General features: G+C 45.8%; 1 protein-coding gene and 1 long non-coding RNA gene across 4 annotated transcripts in view; one reads left to right on the plus strand and one right to left on the minus strand.

The window, feature by feature from the left end:
- CSGALNACT1 (chondroitin sulfate N-acetylgalactosaminyltransferase 1) overlaps window positions 1–21,242 on the plus strand; it is a 339,385-nt gene that overhangs the window by 159,363 nt on the left and 158,780 nt on the right. For 2 of the 3 annotated variants that reach the window (XM_040243276.1, XM_040243274.1), the window contains exons 1-2: window positions 6,323–6,525; window positions 6,815–6,908. The gene's annotated coding sequence lies outside the window, so the exon portion shown is untranslated. Of the gene's footprint in view, window positions 1–6,322; window positions 6,526–6,814; window positions 6,909–21,242 lie in introns of those variants that run through there. The other variant, XM_040243275.1, reaches the window with a different exon arrangement.
- On the minus strand, window positions 3,435–6,230 carry LOC120865870. The gene is made up of 2 exons (XR_005721538.1): window positions 6,142–6,230; window positions 3,435–5,133 (listed from the first exon to the last, which is right to left on the minus strand). It is a non-coding gene; the product is annotated as an uncharacterized LOC120865870 (long non-coding RNA).

Below are 21,242 nucleotides of genomic sequence, written 5' to 3' on the forward strand. Positions count from 1 at the left end.
TATTCTGCTGAATGGAGAGCTGTGCTTCTGGCTCTATCAGTTCTGTGAGGTGTGACGTTTGGTTAATGTACAAACCCATGCTTTTGATGGTCAGATTACTCATTATCAACTAGTGTGGTAAAATCACTATACTCAGGAGGCTGTACCTTTAAGTCTTGAAAGAGCTTCTGCTTTTTAAAGCTCGTCCCTCATCTTCATATCCAAGTCCAGGTGCTGTCCTGCTCATCTCCCTTCATCTGTGCTGTTTGTTTCTCTCTGTGATGTACATAGCTCCCCCACCGATGGAATCCTAGGGGGGAAGGGAGTCAGCCGATAAAGACCACCCTCCTTCACCGAGAACCACTGGCCCGATCCAGCCAGACTTGGAAATACAGACTAAGACGTCATGGACTTGCCTAAGGTCTCATAGTAACACGTTTAAGGTGATGCCTTAGTCCCGGCTGCTGAAGAGAACATCCAAACACACACTGGCAGGCTCATCAACAGCAGTCATTTGTTCTTCACAGTTCTGGAGGCTGGAAGTCCAAGATCACAGGCTGAGCACGGTCTGCTTCTGATGAGGGCCCTTTTCTGGGCTGTGGACAGCTGACTTCTCACTGTGTCCTCACAAAGCGAAAAAAGGAAAAGCAAGCTACCTTTCTTGTTATATCTCACAAGGGCACTAATCCACTCAGGAGAGTAGCACCCTCATGACCTAATTACCTCTCAAAGACCCCATCTCCAAATACCAATGTATTGGGGTTAGAATTTCAACACAGTCCATAACAGATGAAAACCCGAATCCCACACCGTGCCCAGGGTCTCCCTCACTGGCATCTGTGATGTCAGCACATGCCTGGCAGCTGCAGTGTCTCAGATAGGCAGGGTTGGCCCGGAGGGGTTTCAGAGAGGGTGTGTATCTGCAGACTGTGCTGAGAAAGAGCTCTCTTTTATAAAGGAGCATCAGCTGTCTCAGGTTCAGTCCCTGGGTCAGGAAGATCCCATGGAGGAGGGCATGGCAGCCCACTCCAGTATTCTTGCCTGGAGAATCCCATGGACAGAGGAGCCTGGCGGGCTACAAAGAATCAGACATGACTGAAGTAACTTAGTTCGCACATCAGCTGTCTGTCTGTATCCCAACTGATGTAGGAGAAAGATGTGTGATTGGTCTCACCATCAATGGCAAACAGAGCACTTTAGTCTCTTTTCTAGAGATTGGTGGTAACTCTGATTCCCTCCACTTCTAGCCTGTCTTTTCTGATGCTCTAATAGCATATTATTTGTGACTCTATTTAGCATATGAATCATTTCATTCTCTCTTGTATTAGCAGTTTTCATGTTGACAGTATAGGAGACAGCACACACAGGGCCCTCATGGGGAACCCCGCAGCCTAGGGTGGCAGGCACTTTGTAAATGCTTGGAATTTAAGGAGATACACTTATTCTTGATACCCTTTAAGGCAACATTAGACCCATACATTTTAAAAGAGACTTCAGATAATTAAGCAACATAATCTTGCTCATCATCTTGGCAGCTCTGTTCATAGCATAGTAAGTAATGCTCAAAATTCTCCAAGCCAGGCTTCAGCAATATGTGAACCATGAACTTCCTGATGTTCAAGCTGGTTTTAGAAAAGGCAGAGGAACCAGAGATCAAATTGTCACCATTTGTTGGATCATCAAAAAAGCAAGAGAGTTCCAGAAAAGCATCAACTTCTGCTGTATCGACTGCTTCTTCTGTAAGGCCTTTGACTGTGTGGACCACAACAAACTGGAAAATTCTGAGAGAGATGGGAATACCTGACCACCTGACCTGCCTCTTGAGAAATCTGTATGCAGGTCAGGAAGCAATCGTTAGAACTGGGCATGGAACAACAGACTGGTTCCAAATAAGGAAAGGAGTACGTCAAGGCTGTATATTGTCATCCTGCTTATTTAACTTATATCCAGAGTATATCATGAGACACGCTGGGCTGGATGAAGCACAAGCTGGAATCAAGATTTCCAGGAGAAGTATCAATAACCTCAGATATGCAGATAACACCACCCTTAATGGCAGAAAGCAAAGAACAACTCTTGACGAAAGTGAAAGAGGAGAGTGAAAAAGTTGGCTTAAAACTCAACATTCAAAAAACGAAGATCATGGCATCTGGTCCCATCACTTCATGGGAAATAGATGGGAAAACAGTGGAAACAGTGAGACCTTATTTCTGGGGGGCTCCAAAATCACTGCAGATGGTGACTGCAGCCATGAAATTAAAAGACGCTTGCTCCTTGAAAGAAAAATTATGACCAACCTAGATAGCATATTGAAAAGCAGAGACATTACTTTGCCAACAAAGGTCCGTCTAGTCAAGGCTATGGTTTTTCCAGTAGTCATGTATGGATGTGACAGTTGGAGTATAAAGAAAGCTGAGCACCGAAGAATTGATGCTTTTGAACTGTGGTGTTGGTGAAGACTCTTGAGAGTCCCTTGAACTGCAAGGATATCCAACCAGTCAGTTCTAATTGAGATTAGTCCTGAAAATTCATTGGAAGGACTGATGCTGAAGCTGAAATTCCAATACTTTGGCCACCTGATGTGAAGAACTGACTCATTAGGAAAAACCCTGATGCTGGGAAAGATTGAAGAGAAGGGGATAACAGAGGATGAGATGGTTGGATGGCATCACCAACTCAACAGACATGAGTTTGAGCACGCTCCAGGAGTTGCTGATGGACAGGGAAGCCTGGTGTGCTGCAGTCCATGGGGTCGCAAAGAGTTGGACACAACTGAGCAACTCAACTGAACTGATTTGTGCTTATCACCGTTTATCAGAGTGATAAATTGAAGTGAAGATAGTGAGGATGGCCGCTTCATGGGCAGGATTAGGAATGAGAAAGGGGCACCATCTCACTCCCTGGTGGCTCAGCAGTAAAGAATCCGCCTGCCAATGCGAGAAACCTGAGCTCGATTCCCGGCTTGGGAAGATCCCCTGGAGGAGAAAATGGCAACCCTATTCTTGCCTGGAGAATCCCACGAACAGAGGAACTTGGTGGGCTACAGTCACGGGGTCACAAAGAGTCAGACACAACTGAGCAACTGAACAGCAACATATCCTCATCTCGTTCGGTCTGCGTCTTTACACCCAAGACCAGGACACAGAGACTCTGTTGTTCGTTTCACAGAATAACAGAAGACAGGGTTTTGGGGGAAGAACTCATGACTTTTAAAGTGTTTCCTAAAATGTACTGTTTTCAGTAAAATTATTTAATGTGGAAGGAATCTTGTCAAGAATATAGTAACATGCCATTTGTAACGTGTAGCATCCAAGGGCACTTTCTTTTCTGAAACATTCTTGAGAAGGATAATTTTAGAAGTTGGCTGCATACTTCTCGACCCTAAGTCTGCCCTGTCTCCCAGTGCAGTTACCCAGAGGAATCCGTAGATTAATACAAATGAAAACACTACCATCAAGATTTTAAAACATGTATATTATTATCCACATGTGCACACACAAAAAAATCCCCCTGGGCAGCTTGAGTTGGCTGGTATGTTTCTAGTCTATCGGTACTTTGGTTTGTTATGTTAGGCAGGCTTTTTTGTCTTATTTTTCATATTTCAGGAATCAATGTGTCTGATACTGATGTGGTTTAGATGGATTAAAGATTTAGATTTACATGTATGAATGTGAGGAAGCCTTGGAACTTAAGGTACCTGCCTTGAGGACCAGCCATGCCTTTGAAGTTCTTTGGAAGTCCTGGGAACTTTCACTTACTCATTGTACGTTGAACAGCACAGCTTCCCAGATTGTTAAAATAGCATTGACCTCAGTGTCCTTGTTTTCAACTGCTCTTTTCCATAGTTGATTTTTGGCGATCTCCTTTGGCATGATTAAAAGCTGACTTATTTATGGAGTGCTACTAATTGATGGATGTTGAACTCTGTTAACTGTGAAGGCGGGGTGGGGTGGGGTGGGGGGGTGGGGGGGCAGGCTTCCCAACCTTACAAATCCCAACTGGGAAATTTCCAAAACTGAGTGTGTGGTTTTCCCATGGAGCCTCTTCCAGCTACTCTCATGCACATCCTGCCTTCTCCTGCTCAGTTTTTACCAAAACCAGAACTTGAGAGGCCACGAAGCCCCGCCATAATCCTCTCTCTCTATGCCAAACTGAGGAGAGCACCAGGGCATCAGATGACTGGAGAGGAGCCCTCAGACCTGGACTCAGCCCCAGGGATGTCCTTGAGAACTAGTTTCTGAATTCGACAAAGCAAGGTGCTTGTCTCTGCTCTGTACCTGCAGTTGCTTTCTGGATTTAGCTTTTATTTTTAGCGCATTCTCTGTCTTCGATACTCTGAAAGGCTTGTCCAAGAGCGGTTTGTCACTGTGATTTCTTGTGAAGAATGAGGGCTTCAGGAGTCTGGGGAGGGTCTTCGGAAGCCGGCCGCGTGTCTGCAGGTTACCGCTGGCAGCCACCCACCTGTTGGAGAACCACCTATGAGGACCACCGTGTTGCATCCTCGAGGAAGTCGAGGCTTGCGTTTCTTTTTCTTTTTAGAGCTTCGGTTTTGAAGTCAGAAAAATCCTGGCTTTACCATATACCTGTCCGAGAGCCTTCTTAGCACCTTTGAGCCTCATTTTCCCCATCTGTAGAATGGGGAGGTTATTGCAGACTCCCATGGCATCGCTGTGGGGATGGCAGGAGCTCACCCTGGGAGCAGCTCTTGCAGTGTAAGGCAGGCACGTGGCAGGCAAGTGGGTGACGACCCTTGCTGTCCTCCTAACGGGAGAAGCCCGGCTGCACACACCCCTGTCCTCTGTGTATCTGAGGCTCACCTCCAGTGATTTTCCATGATGGCACCTCCCCTCTCATCTTGACCTCTAGGGAGTCTTGCCAGTGGTTCTGCCTTCCCGTGTCTCTCCTTTTCTATTACCAGCGAGAGATGACCACCTTCTTAGGGCACCTGATGTTTGGAACTGCAAGGAGACAATGTGCTTCCCGGAGCCGAGGGGCCGAGCATCCGTGTGTGCTTTACTAGGAGGCGAGGAGAAGCAGGGCTGTCCTGTAACTCCTAACCTGTAGTCTGGCGTTGCCAGGACAGGCACTCAGGCTGGCCGGATGAATGGGGCCTCTGTGTGTGGATGAAAAAACCCAGCGTTTCTCTTCCAGTTGCTGCAGTGAGAAGAACAAATTAGATTATTAATTTGATCATGTGGTAGCATGAGCCGACAGCCTATTTAGTTTCATTGTTAAAACAAGTGTGGTTTTGAATGATGTGGACTTTCCCTCTTACTTAGATGGCAAAGAATATTCATTACAGATATCAATAAAGACCATGCTGGTGATCCAGCCTCCAAAGCTGCCCCCCTCTGCATGCAGAAAAGGCAGAATAGGACATTTAAGTGGTTGAGCATGAGAATGGGAGACTGGAAGCCAAATTATAAACTCATTTCAACTCCTGGCCCGCAGGCCCTAGAGTGGCCTTATTTGTTGTCAAGGATGGAAAACAACTCGGATTCAGGTCCAAGTGATTATTCGACTTTGGCATTGCTGCAGGGCTGCCAACTGCAGTTCCATTTAGACACAGATTAATTAGCCAGGCAGGGACGGAAGTGGGCTGGGAGAGAGAAGCCGGGAGAGGCAGCGCAGCGGGGGGACTGGCGGGCCGGGGTCGGGGGACGGGCCCCGGCTGGCCCACCGCTTCAACAGTTAACCCACAGGAAAGCGGATGCAGATGGCCCCTTCTATGGTGACGCACCTCACACCGTACTTACTGACTCGGTGTCCGTGCTGCAGAGAAAAGTTTCAAACTTGGGCGCAGGGAGAAACAGCACGTGACAGTCCCCAGCACTGGCACCGGGAGGCCGACCCCGCGGACCTGAGCCGCTTCTCAATCTTGTCTTTGTCCCCCTGTAACCACCCTGGACCTTTTTTTTTTTTAATTATTATTTTTATTCCTGCCTGTGAAACGGGAACCTGTGTGTGTATGTGTGTGTGTGTGTGTGTGTGTGTGTGTGCGCGCGCGCGCTATGACTTGAATTATAAAGACAGATGAGATGAAATCACAGACTCGGGAAAACACGACTCTGCGTAAAGGAGTTGAAGATAGAATTATTCGCGTCTGTTTAATCGCGGGGGCGAATCCTCTCCGGAGTGTTTCCCCCGGTGCTGTGCTCGTACCTCTTCTGCGTCCGCGTTGATCTCCGTGGACACAGGGGCGCTCGGTGGATTCCTGAAAGGCCGGGGGGCTCAGGGCTGGACGGAGCGGGCGGAGGGGGGCGTCCGGGGAGGAGGCGGGTCCCGCGGGCGGTGCGCGCCCGCCGGGCGGTGCTGGGGGCGTCCGCAGGGGCGGCGGGGGCGCGCGTCCCGGGGAGCTGGGCTCTCCAACTTCCCGGGGGTTTGCTGTTTTGTAACATTTCTTCCTTCCCTACGACCGACCATTAGAAAAAAGTGGCGGCGCGGCGCGAGGTCCCCCGACACCACCTGAACCGCGGCTTCGCTGCGGACTCACAGCCCAGGCCACAGCGCCTTCGGGAGCCAGCGGGCACCCTTCCTCCCTGCGAGGTTTGCTTTTTCTGGGTTCTTTTCCAAGAGTGTGACTCTGCTTTGCTTTTACACACGTATCTACATGGCTCTCGGCATTTATTTTAAACCTTGATCATTTTTTTTTTTAAACAGATGCTTTGCATTTTACCTATTAAAATAGAAAAGGGAAAATACCATCCTGCTTTTTGGGGCAGGACTTTGGTTGGATAAATTGTATTTTAGATCCTAAGTGATTTAAAATTTTGTAATATCATCTATATTTAAGACGTGGAAATTCCCAGAAGTGACTCCTATTTTTGTTTTTTAGATTCCTTTCCATTTCAAGAAGGAAAGTCAAGATATCTTTACTCAGTGGAAGAATGATGTAGTTTCCTCCTAACCTTCTTTTCTTATGCTTCCAGGTAAGTGAGTCTGTTAATCATGAATTTCTTAAGAGATGAATCGTTGTATGGTCTGAGTTTATTCAGTATTCTGGCTATGTTTGAAGTGTGCTGAATTTCATTTTACTTCCAATAGTTCCATTAATAACAGATTATTATTTTAAGATATGAGTACTTTTTCAAGGTAGTATAATTACTTGGCTGCCTTAGAAAATTCTTTTATTCACTTGTAAAGCCTGTAATTTACATTTAATTCTGCCCGCTTCTTCAGAATTTTATCTCTTCTCAGAATGGCAAGTGCGAATAATGTAGTTAGAAGAACTCCGTAATTCTTTTCTTAAAAATTCACCTGAATAGGATCATTTGTTCTTCTTTTGGAAGTTGTGACGAAATGTTAAGCTTTCTCAAATATTTAACCCATAATCAAAAGGGCATTGTAATTTTTACCATGCTACAAAATAATTATTTAAATAAAATAGGAAATTGAAGGATGATCTTACTTTCTGACTTACAGCATCTCAGGGGAATACCGTCTAGAACTCTTGGAGAATAGTGCCCTGACAGATTGTACGGTTGGTTTTAGATTTGGGGACACATGTAAATCTCGGGGACATTGTTTTAGTTCTGCTCTTGTAAGCAGTGATTTTGAATTTCTCTACAATAAGATATTTTATTACATCTGGCAAGACTAAACTTTGAAAAAAAACTAAGAACTTCAGGGACATCATTAGTTGAAATGGAACAGTATGAGATGGGGCAGTCATGTGTGTGGTTCTTAGCTGCAGCAGAGCAAACCTTTATTTTAGTTTTCTATGGAGATGAATCTATAGACGAAAATGAAAATAGATAAGCTGTGTTCACCATCTGCATACCTTCAAGAAAACCCCTTCACTGATCTTCATTCAACAAATTGCTAGACAGGTTTTGTTTTGATTTTTAATGTTTACTATTGTTGTGCTGTTTGAGATAAAAGGCTGAAAACCAAAACGTTGGATGTGATTTTGCTTTAATGAACTGCTTTATACACAAACAATGGTGAGTGAGGAGTTAAAGGGATTGTATCTGAGTTACCAGTAATGAAAAATAAAAACAACCTTGGCCAAAGTTAATAATAACCACAATAAAACAATAGTAATAATACAAAAATAACCAAACAATAATTCTTCACAAATTCTTTTCTGAGTAGAGACTTGAGTGGCTAAGAGGCCTAAGTGATCCAAGGCTACTTTGAGGGTCACAATGGAAGTCTTCTAATCTGAGGTATTTCACTGTTTAGTGTTTTTGAGAATGACTTGGATGATATAGAAGATAATAGTGTCATTAGACCGTCATGATATTAAAACCTTGAGATGACTGTAGAAAAGAGCAGAGTAAACTGTACAAAATAGAGAAGTAATGAGAAATAATCCAATTACGATGTTCATACCCCAGGATGAAGTGATGAGGGAGGCCCAGCTGGGTTTTGATGAGGGTCTGGTCTCTGTACGTCCTGCTGCAGAGACAGGGTGTCGATGGGGAGTCAGGCTGCACTGGGACAGTTGGAGCTTGGGAAAGCCTCCGGTTTTCCAGGAACTGTGGGCTTCCCAGGTGGAGCTAGAAAACAACCCGCCTGCCACGCAGGAGACAAGAGAGACATGGGCTAGAAGGATGCTCTGGAGGAGGGCATGGCAACCCGCCCCAGGATTCTTGGGTAGAGGTCAGTATCGTGGACATTATCCCATGGACAGAGGAACCTGGTGGCCTATACTCACTCCATAGGGTCACAAAGAGGTGGACACGACTGAAGCGACTTAGCATGCATGCATACTCCTTGTAATCTGAGTTCCTTATAGATGTAGGGCTTTGGAAGTCCGTCAGTGGTGGACCTTCACCAGACCTGCAGGGGCCAGCCGTGTTAACTGAGTAAGAGTGGCTGGTTGGCAGGTGTACCTGCCCTGCGCACAGTGGTCCTGGAGTCCCAGCCGGGAGAGGTGGTTGGATCGTTGTTCACCAGCTAGAGGTGCTGGAAGGCTCCCCCGGGGATCTCCTGGTCTCCTCCATGTCCCTCTGGTGCCTTTGATGCCGCCCGGCCTTCTCTGTGAATTGCTGCCCGCCGAGTGCGTACCCCCACCCTGAGTTTAGTATCTCCACACTCTCTCCCACTGGGAACTCTTCCTTCCCTGCCACCCTCCAGGGAACATTTACTGGTCCTTCAGTGGCAACCCCCCTGTGGGGCTTCCAGCACTCAGACACAGGTCCTGGCACCTGGGTGCGCTGAAAGAGGCATGGCATGGTTGATGAAAACAGCGGAAGGGAATATAGGGGGGTCTGGGCCTGTGGGCCCAGAATCCCTCTGCTTCCCTCCCCCCGCAGAGCAGACGCCTGGCACTGTCTCCTTGCCACAGTCCCACGACGGCCGCCTGGGCCCCCGAGCAGGATGCTGACCCAGCGGGTCTCACTCTGTGATCCAGTTAGTTCCTCAGCTGCTGTCTGCGGGGTCCAAGCTCTGTTTGTGGCCAGATCACCCTGTAGTTCTTTGCAGCTCTGCAAGCCCATGCATGACACGTGTCTCTCAGATAACGTGAAGTAGTAGCTGATGCCGTTTCCTTTTGGAACTAAGGGGTGTTACAAGTAAATACGGATATAAAACTATAATGGAGTAACAGGCAGGTTGTGCATATTTGCAGAACTAGAGAATCAGGTAGAGAAGTTTGTGTAGATAGTTTACGAGGTGGCCTTCTTGGGGCTCTGTTTTGGACTTCCACAGTCTTTCCACTTAATGGAATGAGACGTGAAGAATGTAAGCTTGTCCTGAGTGCCAGTGTCTGCTGCTGCAATTTTCATTTATCCTCCTGAACCACAGTTCCTTTTCTGCAGCTGGGGCTTCTCCAGGCCAGGCCAGGAGAGGCACGCTGGCCTGATGCGGCCTGCCACGGGGCGGCCGTCTCTTATCTGCTGATTGTCACCTCCTCAGGCCTGGCTTTTGTCTTTTCTGCTCTGTTCCGGGGCTCTACTCTTTGAGATTCTCCTTCCATCAAGTGGGTTTCTTGCTTTACCCTCTCATGGCCGTGTCCTGCCCTGCCGGCCCCTCACCCCCCCAACCCCCACCTCCTCCTTCCTCTGTGCCCCTCCTCACTGCGTTCCTGCTCTGGACTCAGCCCTGGAAATCCGTCCTGGCCTTTGCCTGGCCTGGGGCTGGGCCCTGTCGCCTCCACCATCCTCCACCGTCTGCCATTGTTCGCCTGCTGGGTGTTTGTCCTGTGGCCGTCATCGTCCTCAAAGGGGGCTCCGTGTCTACGTCTGCAACGCCCAGCATATGTTTGTCCGTCTGCACGTTCACAAACATTTGGATGAATTTCTGGTATCTGAAAACCCTCATCAGAACCAAGCATTGTCAGTATTTTAATTTGCTGAGGGCGTGACCGTGTACGGTCTGGGTGACTGAGCACGCATGCAGTCACAGTATACCTGTCTGTTCTCTGTCTTCTTCCCCCCACCCCACCCCCATCTTCTTTTCCCCCCTCTGTCTTCTTTCTCTTTCACATTTGTTTTCTGTGCTACCATGGATAGGAAGGATGTGAACTGGTGCTCTAACTCTAGCACCAGCGCCTGCTTAGGTTAAATAAATTCTTTTTTAAGTAAGTCACGGAAAGTTGGCCATAACCCAGGTGTCCACTGGTGGTGAATGGTTAAACAAAATGTGGTCTGTGCGCTCCATGGAATAGTACTCAGCCTTAAAAAGGAAGCAGATTCTAACACATGCTACCACACGGATGCTGAACTCGAGGATGTTATACAAAGGTGAAGTCAGCCAGTCACGAAAGGGCAAACACTGTATGACTGCACTTTTAGAAGGTAGCTGGAACAGTCCTACTTATGACGACACAGAGTAGGATGGTGGTTGCCAGGGGTTGAAGGAGCGGAGGATGGAGTTGTTTAACACGGTTTAAATTTTCAAGACGAAGAAGTTCTAGAGACTGATTGTACGACAGTGTGAATATACTTGAAAATTGTGAAGAAAATAAACTTTATGTTATGTGTATTTTACCATAATTAAAAATAACAAAGTAAGTTAAAGACCTGACTTTAAAAAAGAATAATAATCCTTTAAAAGTAAAAAAAAAAAAAAAAATGTTGAAAGGGAGTTCTTTTTTTTTTTTGCCACTTAATTTTTTTAATGAAAGGGATTTCTTTGATTTAGGGACTTTCCCTTCCTTGAGCTTAATTTTTCACTTGTGTAGAGTGTAAAAAAAATTATTGATTTATGTACTTTTGGCTGTGTTGGGTCTTTGTTGTGGCGCTCGGGCTTCTCATTGCAGGGGCTTCTCTTGTTGCAGAGCATGGACTCCAGGGTGCTCGGGCTCAGTAGCTGTGGCCCACGGGCTTAGTTGCTCTGCGGCATGTTTTATCTTCCCCCAACCAGGGATGGAACACGTGTCCCTTGCATTGACAGGTGGATTCTTAACCACTGGACCACCAAGGAAGTCCTACGTAGATTTTTAAATCACTTTTCATTAAAAAATTGTATTGTGTAAGAAAAACAAATTATCTTTCCATTGACGAGACCTTTGGAATTTACTTTTAGACCTTGTTATTCCTTTTCTTAGTGTTGCCTATATTTTCAGTTAAAATCTGGTTCAAAATTACCCACTTCCTCACCTGTTTTTCTTCAGCAAAGGTAACAGGATCTTATTGCTCATCTGGAAATACTTGTATGACATTGAAAATCAATATGAGGAGCAGGAATGTTTTTTTCTGTCCCAAGAAGAGGGCATGACAGAGTCTAGGGTTTAATTTGACTGCTCGTAAGGAACCAGCTGGGCTTTCCTTGTGGTTCAGACAGTAAAGAATCTGCCTGCAATGAGAGAGACCCCAGTTCAGTCCCTGGGTCAGGAAGATCCCCTGGAGGAGGCCATGGCACCCAACTCCAGTATTCTTGCCTGGACAATCCCGGGGACAGAGGAGCCTGGCAGGCTGCAGTTGATGGGGTTGCAAAAAGTCAGACATGACTGAGCAACTATCTCTAATACTTTCAAGGAGACAGCTACTTTAAGTCTTGCCTTTTTATTTTATTTTTTCCATTACACTAATGGCCCTTTCAAGTGGAAAATCATGACCCTACAACTGTAAATAAGACTCTGGGGCTTGAAAGGGCACAGTTTCACAAGGTTCAGCTGACACTTGGGAAGCAGTTGTCTCAAAGGTTCTGACCCGTTAGGTAGTATGTTTCCTGAAGAATTTAAAATGAAACTTGAATCCCTTCAGCCTAGGGGCACACTGACTGAGAAGGGAAGGTAGAGATCGGGTGAGGCCATGTGTGAAGGTTTGAGGGGAAAGTGAGAACGAAAGTCAGAGGCGGAGGGTGGGCAAAAGAAGGAATTAGGACCTTATGGAAACTTCCAGCTCAGTTGTTACTGAGGTTTTTAATGTTCCAAATGTGATCCTATGGTCAAGGCCTCTAGAAAAAGTGAAATTCATCTCTACTATCGGGAAACTCATTCAAATGGATGTTGTAAATTTTTTTGGTAAAGTTTTTTTTTTTTTAAAGGTAATTAGGAGTAATAGTGTTTGTACTCGAATGTTGTGATAAAGACATGCATATTTTCAGTTCAACAAAAATGTGAGATTTATTATTGAGTTGGCCAAAAGGTTCATTTTTTCCCCCATAAGATGGCTCTAGTAGCGTTTAGTTGTCTTTAACTTCATTCCAAACAATTTTGTTGGATCGTATTGTGACAGCTATCATATCAGCCTGGATTTTAAAAAAACTTACCAAGATTGGTAAATTGTTGTGTAGCCATTTTAGTATTGAAGATGGAAGAAAAGCCCCAGCATATTATGCTTTATTGTTTCAAGAAAGGCAAAAACAAAAGTGAAACACAAAAAAATGATTTATGCAGCGTATGAGGAAGGTGCTGTGACTGAAGGAACGTGTCGGAAGTGGTTTGCAGAATGTCCTGCTGGAGGTTTCTTCCTGGACGATGCGCCACGGTCGGGTAGACCAGTTGAAGTTGATAGCAACCAAAACGAGACACTAATTGAGAACAGTCAACCGTAGGCCGCGTGGGAGGCAGGCAGTGTGCTCCAACTATCGAAATCAGTCTTGAGCATCACGTGTGCCAGCTTGGCACCAGCTTGGTCATCTTCACTGCTTCTATGTTCGGGCGCCACATAAATTAAGTGGAAACACTGTCTTGAGCGTATTTTTGCATAAGAGTCTCTACTTAAACATAACAAAAACATTACCTGGTTTTAAAACAAACTGTGAGGGATGATGAGAACTGGATATTGTATAATAATGTAGAATAGAAGAATTCATAGGGCAAGTGCAGTGAACCACCACCAACCACAGCAAAGGCTAGTCTTCATCCAAAGAAGGTAGTGTTGTGGATTCGGTGGGCCTGAAAGGGAGTCCTCTATTATGAGCTCCTTCTATGAAACCAAAAGATGAATTTCGACAGATACTGCTCCCAGTTAGACCAGCTGAAGGCAGCACTTGATGAAAATTGTGTGGAATTGGTCAACAGAAAGTGCATAATCCTCTACCAGAGCACCACAAGACCACATGTTTCTTTGATGACCAGGCAAAACTGTTACAGCTTGGCTGGGAAGTTCTGATTCCTCCGCTGGATTCACCAGAGATTGTGCCTTTGGATGTCTTTGGGATTTTTTTTTTTTTTTGGTCTTTGCAAAATTATCCTAATAAAAAAAAATTTCCATTTCCTGGAAGACTGTAAAAGGCACCTGAAATAGTTCTTTGCTTAAAAAGATAAAAAGTTTTGGGAAGATGAAATTATGAAGTTGCCTGAAAAATGGCAGAGTGTAGTGGAACAAAATGATAAACTTGTTCAATATTGTTCTTGGTGAAAATGGAAAATGAATGTTTTGTTTTTGCTTAAAAACCAAAGTAACTTTCTGGCCAAACCAACATATGCTAGACTTGAACCCTTTCGGTTACCAAGTGCCAATTCTTGGATTGGAATCCAGTGCCTGGTGAAGGTGTCAGTCACCTGCAGAGAAATGAGAAAAATAAAGTGATGTTTTCAAAGAGCTAATATTCACTTTAAATGAATAATGTTTACTTTGAGCTTCTGGTCTTTTTTCTTATATATTAAAATGTAAAATATTTATTCTTTTAGAATATAATGATAGTTAATATTTAATATTTCTATTTCTTGGCAAATTAAAATGTTGGATATCATTCAGGATTTGTGGTTACAAGAACCAGAAATGAACTAGACTACCTTAGGAAAGGAATCTGTTGGAATTTGCACAAGGTCATGTGTGTGTGTGCAAAGTCACTTCAGTTGTGTCTGACTCTTTGCAACCCCATGGACGGTAGCCCTTCAAGCTCCTCTGTCCATGGGAGTCTCCAGGCAAGAATACTGAAGAAGTTTCCATGCCCTCCTTCCGGGCATCTTCCCCACCCAGGGACTGAACCAGCACCTCTTGTGGCTCCTGCGTTGGCAGGCAGGTTCTTTACCGCCAGCTCACATCTGATAAAACTTCCCTCCAGGGCTACTGGCATCATTAAATGTGTTTTCTAAGTTTATAAAACATGTGACAGCTTTGTCCCAAGCCAGTGGGGTATATACCAAGGCCTAGAGGTCTTGATGGCTGGAAAATAATAGATTAACTTGAAGTTAAATTAAGTACCATCACATGACATGTACCGTTGGCATTTTTTGATGATTTTCTGCAGCAAGGTGAAGTGTAACGTTACCTGTAGCCTTGGCCTCTTTTGAGTCCTGCCGTTGGAATGGGAGCTGTCCCTGGGGGTGGATTAGCTACTTGCGTGTGGGCGCGTGTGTTGTTTTGTGTTAGGCAGTCACCTAACTTTTCTTCCCCTGAAGTTCTTGCTGTGTTTCAGTGTTATTATTGCTCATCTCACTGTAATCTGATAAGGCACGTTAACTCTTAATTTAGCGCTTATTTAGGAAGCCAGATTGTGGAGGTGTGTGTAGCCTCTGACGCTCTGACCGCTGTTCTAGCAACTCCCGCTCCCCTTGGCTTGTCTGGGGACCTCCCCTGGTTTTCTCCCTCTTTCTGTGGCTGATCCTGGGTGGCCCCCTCCCCAGTCCTGACAGGTCCGTGTTCCCCAGCGTCCCATCCTCTCCGCCCTCTCGTTCTGTGTCATCCGCGCAGTCTCCTCGGCTCTAGGTGCTGACCTTGTGCTGACCTCACGTTTGTTTCCCCAGCTCACTCAGCTGTCTGGTGCCCCCAGGCCTCTGCACTCATTATGCTCCCCTGGGCTCCCCCAGACCCCAGCCAGAAGCCCCCAAGATACCCTGACGTTGTTACCGTCACTCGGCGGCTTACATGGTCCTTCGCCAAGTGCCTGCACCCTGCCCATCCTCTTCCTTTTTTAAAAAAAATTTAATTAATTAATATTTTATTTTTTAATTTTGTGACTGTGCTGGGTCTTTGCTGCTGCGTCCTCCCCCGGGACACCCTTGAAGGCTCCTCGGCTGGGCCAGTTCCTGCTGGTTCTCCACGACTTGACTCTGGTGGTCTCTCTCTCCAGGCTTCTCCCCTCCCCCTGCGCTGACCTGCGGGTTCCCCTCTCCTTTTATGGCCCCTACTGTGTGGTGTTACTGCATTTGGTTTTCTTGCCTTTTGTTCCTGTTACCCAGACCATGGTGTCTGGAGCGTCCTGAGCACCCCCAGGACCACTCCACACCCCCAGGGACTGGGTCTAAGCGGGTGCCCTCTAGGATGAATGGTTGGCAGGAGTTTGAGCGGGCCCACCTGCTCTCCTGCCGAGGAGGTGGGGTGCAGTGGACTCTCGCTGTCAAGGGATTCAATCTAGCATCTTTTTCCCCACCTCTTCTCCTGGTCCATGCCTTCCCCTCTAAGAAGGGCTCTTGTTTTCTCCTGAGTCAAATTGTGGGAGAAGCTGAGGATGAAGAAGTACATGAATGAAAGAAAATAGCTTGTCAGAAGGGCACCAGAGAAACAGCCTGCTTTATTCTCCCTCCTGCACTTCCCATCTCATGTTTCCGGTTGTGTTTCTTTGGGAAACATGCGTACATGGCCACCGGTCTGCCGGCTTGCAGGCTGCATGCCAGCGTTTCTCCCCAGTAGGAGCAGACCGAAGGTGTATGTAGGCGTCTCCTTTCTCCTGAACTTCTTCTTTAATTCAGGGCACACAGGTTCTCACCCTGGCACTTCTGGTTGTTCAGTTGATTGGTGTTGGAGTGGGTGCCTCCCTGTTTCTAGAGGCGAGGCAGTTGGCTCCACACTGGCCCTGGAATTGGGGTTGGAAGCTCAGCTCCATCGCTTACCAGTGCAGTGAGATGGACAGGTTTCTGCACTCCTCTACCCTTCATCTGGAAAATGAGACAGACCTTTTAGAATTGTTGTGAGGACTGAGATGAATGTTTGTGAAGTACTTGGCACATCTTAAAGGTGGTCTGTCCTAAAGGAAATCAACCCAGTGAATGTTCATTGGAAGGACTGGTGCTGAAGCTGAAACTCCAATACTCTGGCCACCTGATGCAAAGAACTGACTCATTGGAAAAGACCCTGATGCTGGGAAAGATTGAAGGCAGGAGGAGAAGGGGACAACAGAGGATGGGATGGTTGGATGGCGTCACAGACTCAATGGATGTGAGTTTGGGGAAACTTCAGGAGATGGTGAAGGACAGGAAGCCTGGTGTGCTGCAGCCCATGGGGTCGCAAAGAGTCAGATGTGACTTGAGCCGCTGAATAACAATAACAACTTGGCACATAGTAGGGATGCAAGAAATTACTGATATTAACTAATAGGATGTAAACTTTTACATTTTTACAAAATGGAAAATAAAACTGTGGTCCCTGCTCCTCCCTTTTCCTTTCCCAGCTTCCATAATGGAAAGAATTCGCTTGTTTACGGGCTAATTAATTAGTTAATTAAGCACACGTTGGTTTGCATGTCAGCCAGGAGTCCTCCACTGTGAGACACTGGAGGTTCGGGGAGATGGACAGTCCTGGCTCTATAGGAGCCCGTGGTGTGGTCTCTGAGCCACTGCACTGAGTCTTCCGGGATGCTGGGGACCCAGCCGGATCCCCCGGCTTCACTCGAAATCAGAATCTTTGGGGAGCTCAGTTGTTTCAGCTCTGCCCTCAGTAGCCTCGGAGTGACGCTAACTTCACCTTCTCATGGTGATCCTCACACCCAGGGCCCCCGGAGGAGCCGTGATCTCTGCTCCGGGCTTGACGTCTCACTCTCTGCTTACTTCCTGCTTGCTTGCTTACTTTCTCCTGACTTATTCTGGAGCTGATGGCTGCAGAGCCTCGCTCGTGTGCTGGTGACTTCCCGCTGCATTTGTGGTGAGCGTCTCACCACGCACACCCTTCTGATACACACATTCTCCTGTGTAGTGACTTACGCAGTTGTCTTCTTGTGGCCAAACGTGGTTCACTTCACTGGTTGAAAATACTTTATTTGGAAATAATTTCAGCTTATAGAAAAGTTTCAAACACAAGACTGGAACTAAAAGCACCCAAAACCTTTACCCAGATCCTCCTATTGTTAATATTTTGCATCATTTGTTTTTCATTTGTGTGCTCATTCTCTCCCTCTCTCTAGTATATGTAAACAAAATTATTACACGTCGTATTTTCCTGAACCATTTGATGAACTAATGAAGTTCATACATCATATGGGCCTCCCTGGTGGCTCAGCCGGTAAAGAATCTGCCTGCAGTGCAGAAGTCCTGGGTTTGATCCCTGTGTCAGGAAGATGCCCTGGAGAAGGGAATGGCTACCCACTCCAGTATTCTTCCCTGGAGAAGTCCATGGACAGAGGAACCTGGCAGGCTACAGTCCGTGGGGTCGCAAAGAGTCGGACATGACTAAGCAACTAACACTTTGACTCTTTCACAGATCATAAATGAAGTGAAGTGAAAGTTGCTCAGTTGTGTCTGACTCTTTGCGACCCCATGGACTACCCAGTTCATGGAATTCTCTAGGCCAGAATACTGGAGTGGGTATCCTTTTCCTTCTCCAGGCGATCTTCCCAACCCAGGGATCAAACCCAAGTCTCTCGCGTTGCAGGTGGATTCTTTACCAACTGGCCACCAGGGAAGCCCCATACGTAGCCCTTGCTCTCAAATAGTTTGATGTGTATTTCCTAAGAATAAGCATATTTTCCAATACAACAGTAGTGCAGGCATCAGTCAGTCAGCTTGACATCTATTTCAATTTATCTTCTTAGATAACAGACTGTCTACACTCTGTAACGTTGACTTATAACGTCCTTTATGGTGTCTTGCTCTAGTACTACGATCAGGCGTTGTGTTTAGTTGTTATATCTCTTTGTTCCTGCCCTCTGAAACCTCATAGTTTTTCTTTTTTTGAATGATGTTTGTGAAGAATACTGTTTTTTATCTTGTAGAGGATGTTCATTTGGGGTTAGGTGACTGATCTCGTAGTTGGATTCAGGCTGTGCATTCCTAGCTGGGATTCTGCACAGGGATGTGTTCTTACCGGCTCCCCACCTCCCCTTTGTCGGCGATGCTGATTTCAGTGACCCTGGCCAGGTGACAGATTTCAGTGACCCTGGCCAGGTGACAGTCCATTTCTCCACTGTGTGGTTACTATCTTTCTCTTTGTAACTACTAAGAAATGCCTTACTTTTATCACCTTTTGTTGTGATACCTATTCATCAACTCATTTCTCATCTGTAATAAAATTAGCATTGTAAAACTTGCTTTGTACAAGTTCAGAGGCATGGCTTATGTGGAGGCTCCCATCCGATCTTAATTTTATGGTGAGCAGTTGGATGGATTGGAGATGGATGGATTGGAGACCTGGAAAGGAACGGAAATAACTGTCACTGATTTTTTTTTTTTTACAGATGCTCATGTGGTGATTTATTCTGAAGAGCTCACACTCCTCAATTCATGATAAAAAATTTCAGTCTGGTGGCGGTGTGGAGATCTGTCTTTAGCTTGTAGGCTGTGTTCACTGTGCATGCTGAGTGGTTCTGACCGCCAGGGTTTGAGGCCCAAAGACAGAAGTGACAGGGGCCAGACAGTGTGCGGAGCTGGAGAGCTGGTCTTGCCAGCCCTCCCACAGGGCCACCAAGGCGATGCAGTCACTGTGATGCTTGAGGAGGCAACCTCGGAGTGGACCTCTGCTTTCAAAGATCTGCCCTTTGCAAAAGGAGCTTTGCTGTTCTCTGCCCTGTTCTGGAGGTTGACCAGGAGGTTTAGCTCGGAGATTCACGGTGTCGTCAGTGTCCCATTCATTTTCTCAACGCCCCTTGACTAAGAAAATGACTCAGAGGTTTTCTTTTTTTTCCCCCACTAAGTAGTTATAGCCATTAGCTTATATTTATGTCCTAACAACCTAGTAGCTGTTTGAAAAAATAACACAATAGATTGAAAGAATAATAAGTTTTATCTCCTTCTTAACCACAGTTCCCTGATAATGGGTTGTGTGCTCCCTTGGGAGCTGCACAGCACTGCAGACCTTGGAGTCAGATGGACCGTTTCATCTTGTGTAGCCGTTGCTTTTTATCACAGTAACTGCTAAAAATGTAGTTTCACAAGGATGTGATCTTCAAAAGGAATGTAGCTCAGAATGATGTTGAAAGCCCAGCACAGTCTAGTATCTAGTGCTTTGCTTGAAAATTTAAAATATTCTGAAGCACAATTATGCACTCCCTTTGGTACCCTAGGGTGGTGCCTTGACACACAGTTTGGGAATCATTGAGTTAGGTATTAAAAAGTTTTCTGGGGGTGTTTTGTAATCCTTCTGTAGCCTTTAGACACCCAGATATGTGCCTCCAAGGTAAGTTAGGGGTTAAGTAACTGTAAGGAGCAAGATTATAATTTCTCAGCACACTGACAGGAGGGCAGAGATGTCATGTCAACTTAATTAGCAAAAGCTGAAAATTCTTTTATTTACGATATGGCTCCAGTCGGAGGCCTGCTCCCTGCCCCTTGGATAGTATTATATAATACCCTGCTTACTAATGAATAAAAGAAATTAGATAAGATTTTCTTACTTAACCTTTTTGGTTTGGTGCACATGTTATTCTTCCCACAAGCTGATTATTTTCTATGGATTAATGATTTCCTTGACAAATATTTTAGCAGTGTCCCCTTCAGGCTTTGGAAGAATGCTGTAAATCTCAAGCCCAGGCTTGTCATTAAGGTTTATATCTTTCATAAGAAGGTATAACAGCTGTGTGGATTAACTAGATCCTGGTAGAAATTAGATCTGGTTGACATAATAATTTCAGTTGTATGTATCTGAGCTTCAGCTGTGAAGAGATTTTCCTGTTAGGAAGGGGGATGTTTTGAACATCAGGGTAATGAGGGATACCCGCTTTACCTGGTGTGAGGCTTTGGAAGATCATGGCAGATGGCTTCCCCATCTAAGGGGCTGTCTCAAAGGAATGGGAACTTGGGAGCATGTCACCACAGACGATCCTTGTAAGAGTGGAATGGCTTGGTGTCCAAGATGGGCCCCAAGCTGCGTGTAGCGAATCTTGCTACACAAACTCCGTGGCCTTCCGACCTGGGACCTGCAGGGTGTTCAGCATTCCTGGGCCCACTCAATAGTGTCTCAGCCAGATACCACCCTCCCCCAACTTCCAGACACCCTTGACTACCGTGCTTGGGTCAAACGTGAACCCAGCCCCCGTTTAACAAATGAGGAAGCTGAGGCTCAGGGCAGGGGAGGGGTCACCTGAGGTCACAGATACGAGTATAGCCAGGATCTCAGTCCCCTGCCCGCCTGCCTGGCGTCCAAGCACAGAGCTACCCAGGTCATTTCCTCCAGCTCTGATCATCCAAGATTCTTATGATCAAAGGGAGATGGGAGGTTTTGTTTTTTTTTCTTTTTATTTGAGTATGGTTAGTTTCAATGAGTGTTACTTTCAAGCATACAACAAAGTGACTTTTTTTTTTGCAGATTAGATTTCATTATAGGCTATTACAAGGCACTGAGTGTGGTTCCCTGTGCTATCCAGTAGGTCCTTGTTGCTTGCCTACCTTGTGTATACTAGTGTGTGTCTGTGAATCCCCTGCTCCTAATTTATCCCCCCTCCCTTTCCCCTTTGGTGACCACAGGTTTGTTTTCCAGGTCTGTGAGTCTGTTTCTGTTTTATCAATAAGTTCATTGTATCATTTTCTTTTCTAGATCCCACAAGCAAGTAGTATCTCACTCAGTATCACAATCTCAAGGTCCATCTGTGTTGGCGCAAATGGCATTATTTTGTAATTTTTGTGGCTGATTAATATTCCATGAATCTGCCCATGGACATTTAATTTTCGTCCAGGTCTTAGTGCTGCTATGATCATAGAATAAAAACTCCCACGAACACTTTCCATGTGCAGAAGGCATCCACTCAGGTCACACTCATTGAACATCAGCAAAATCACA

Source organism: Oryx dammah, unplaced genomic scaffold (genome assembly GCF_014754425.2).
Source record: "Oryx dammah isolate SB20612 unplaced genomic scaffold, SCBI_Odam_1.1 HiC_scaffold_7, whole genome shotgun sequence".
Lineage (NCBI taxonomy): Eukaryota > Metazoa > Chordata > Mammalia > Artiodactyla > Bovidae > Oryx > Oryx dammah.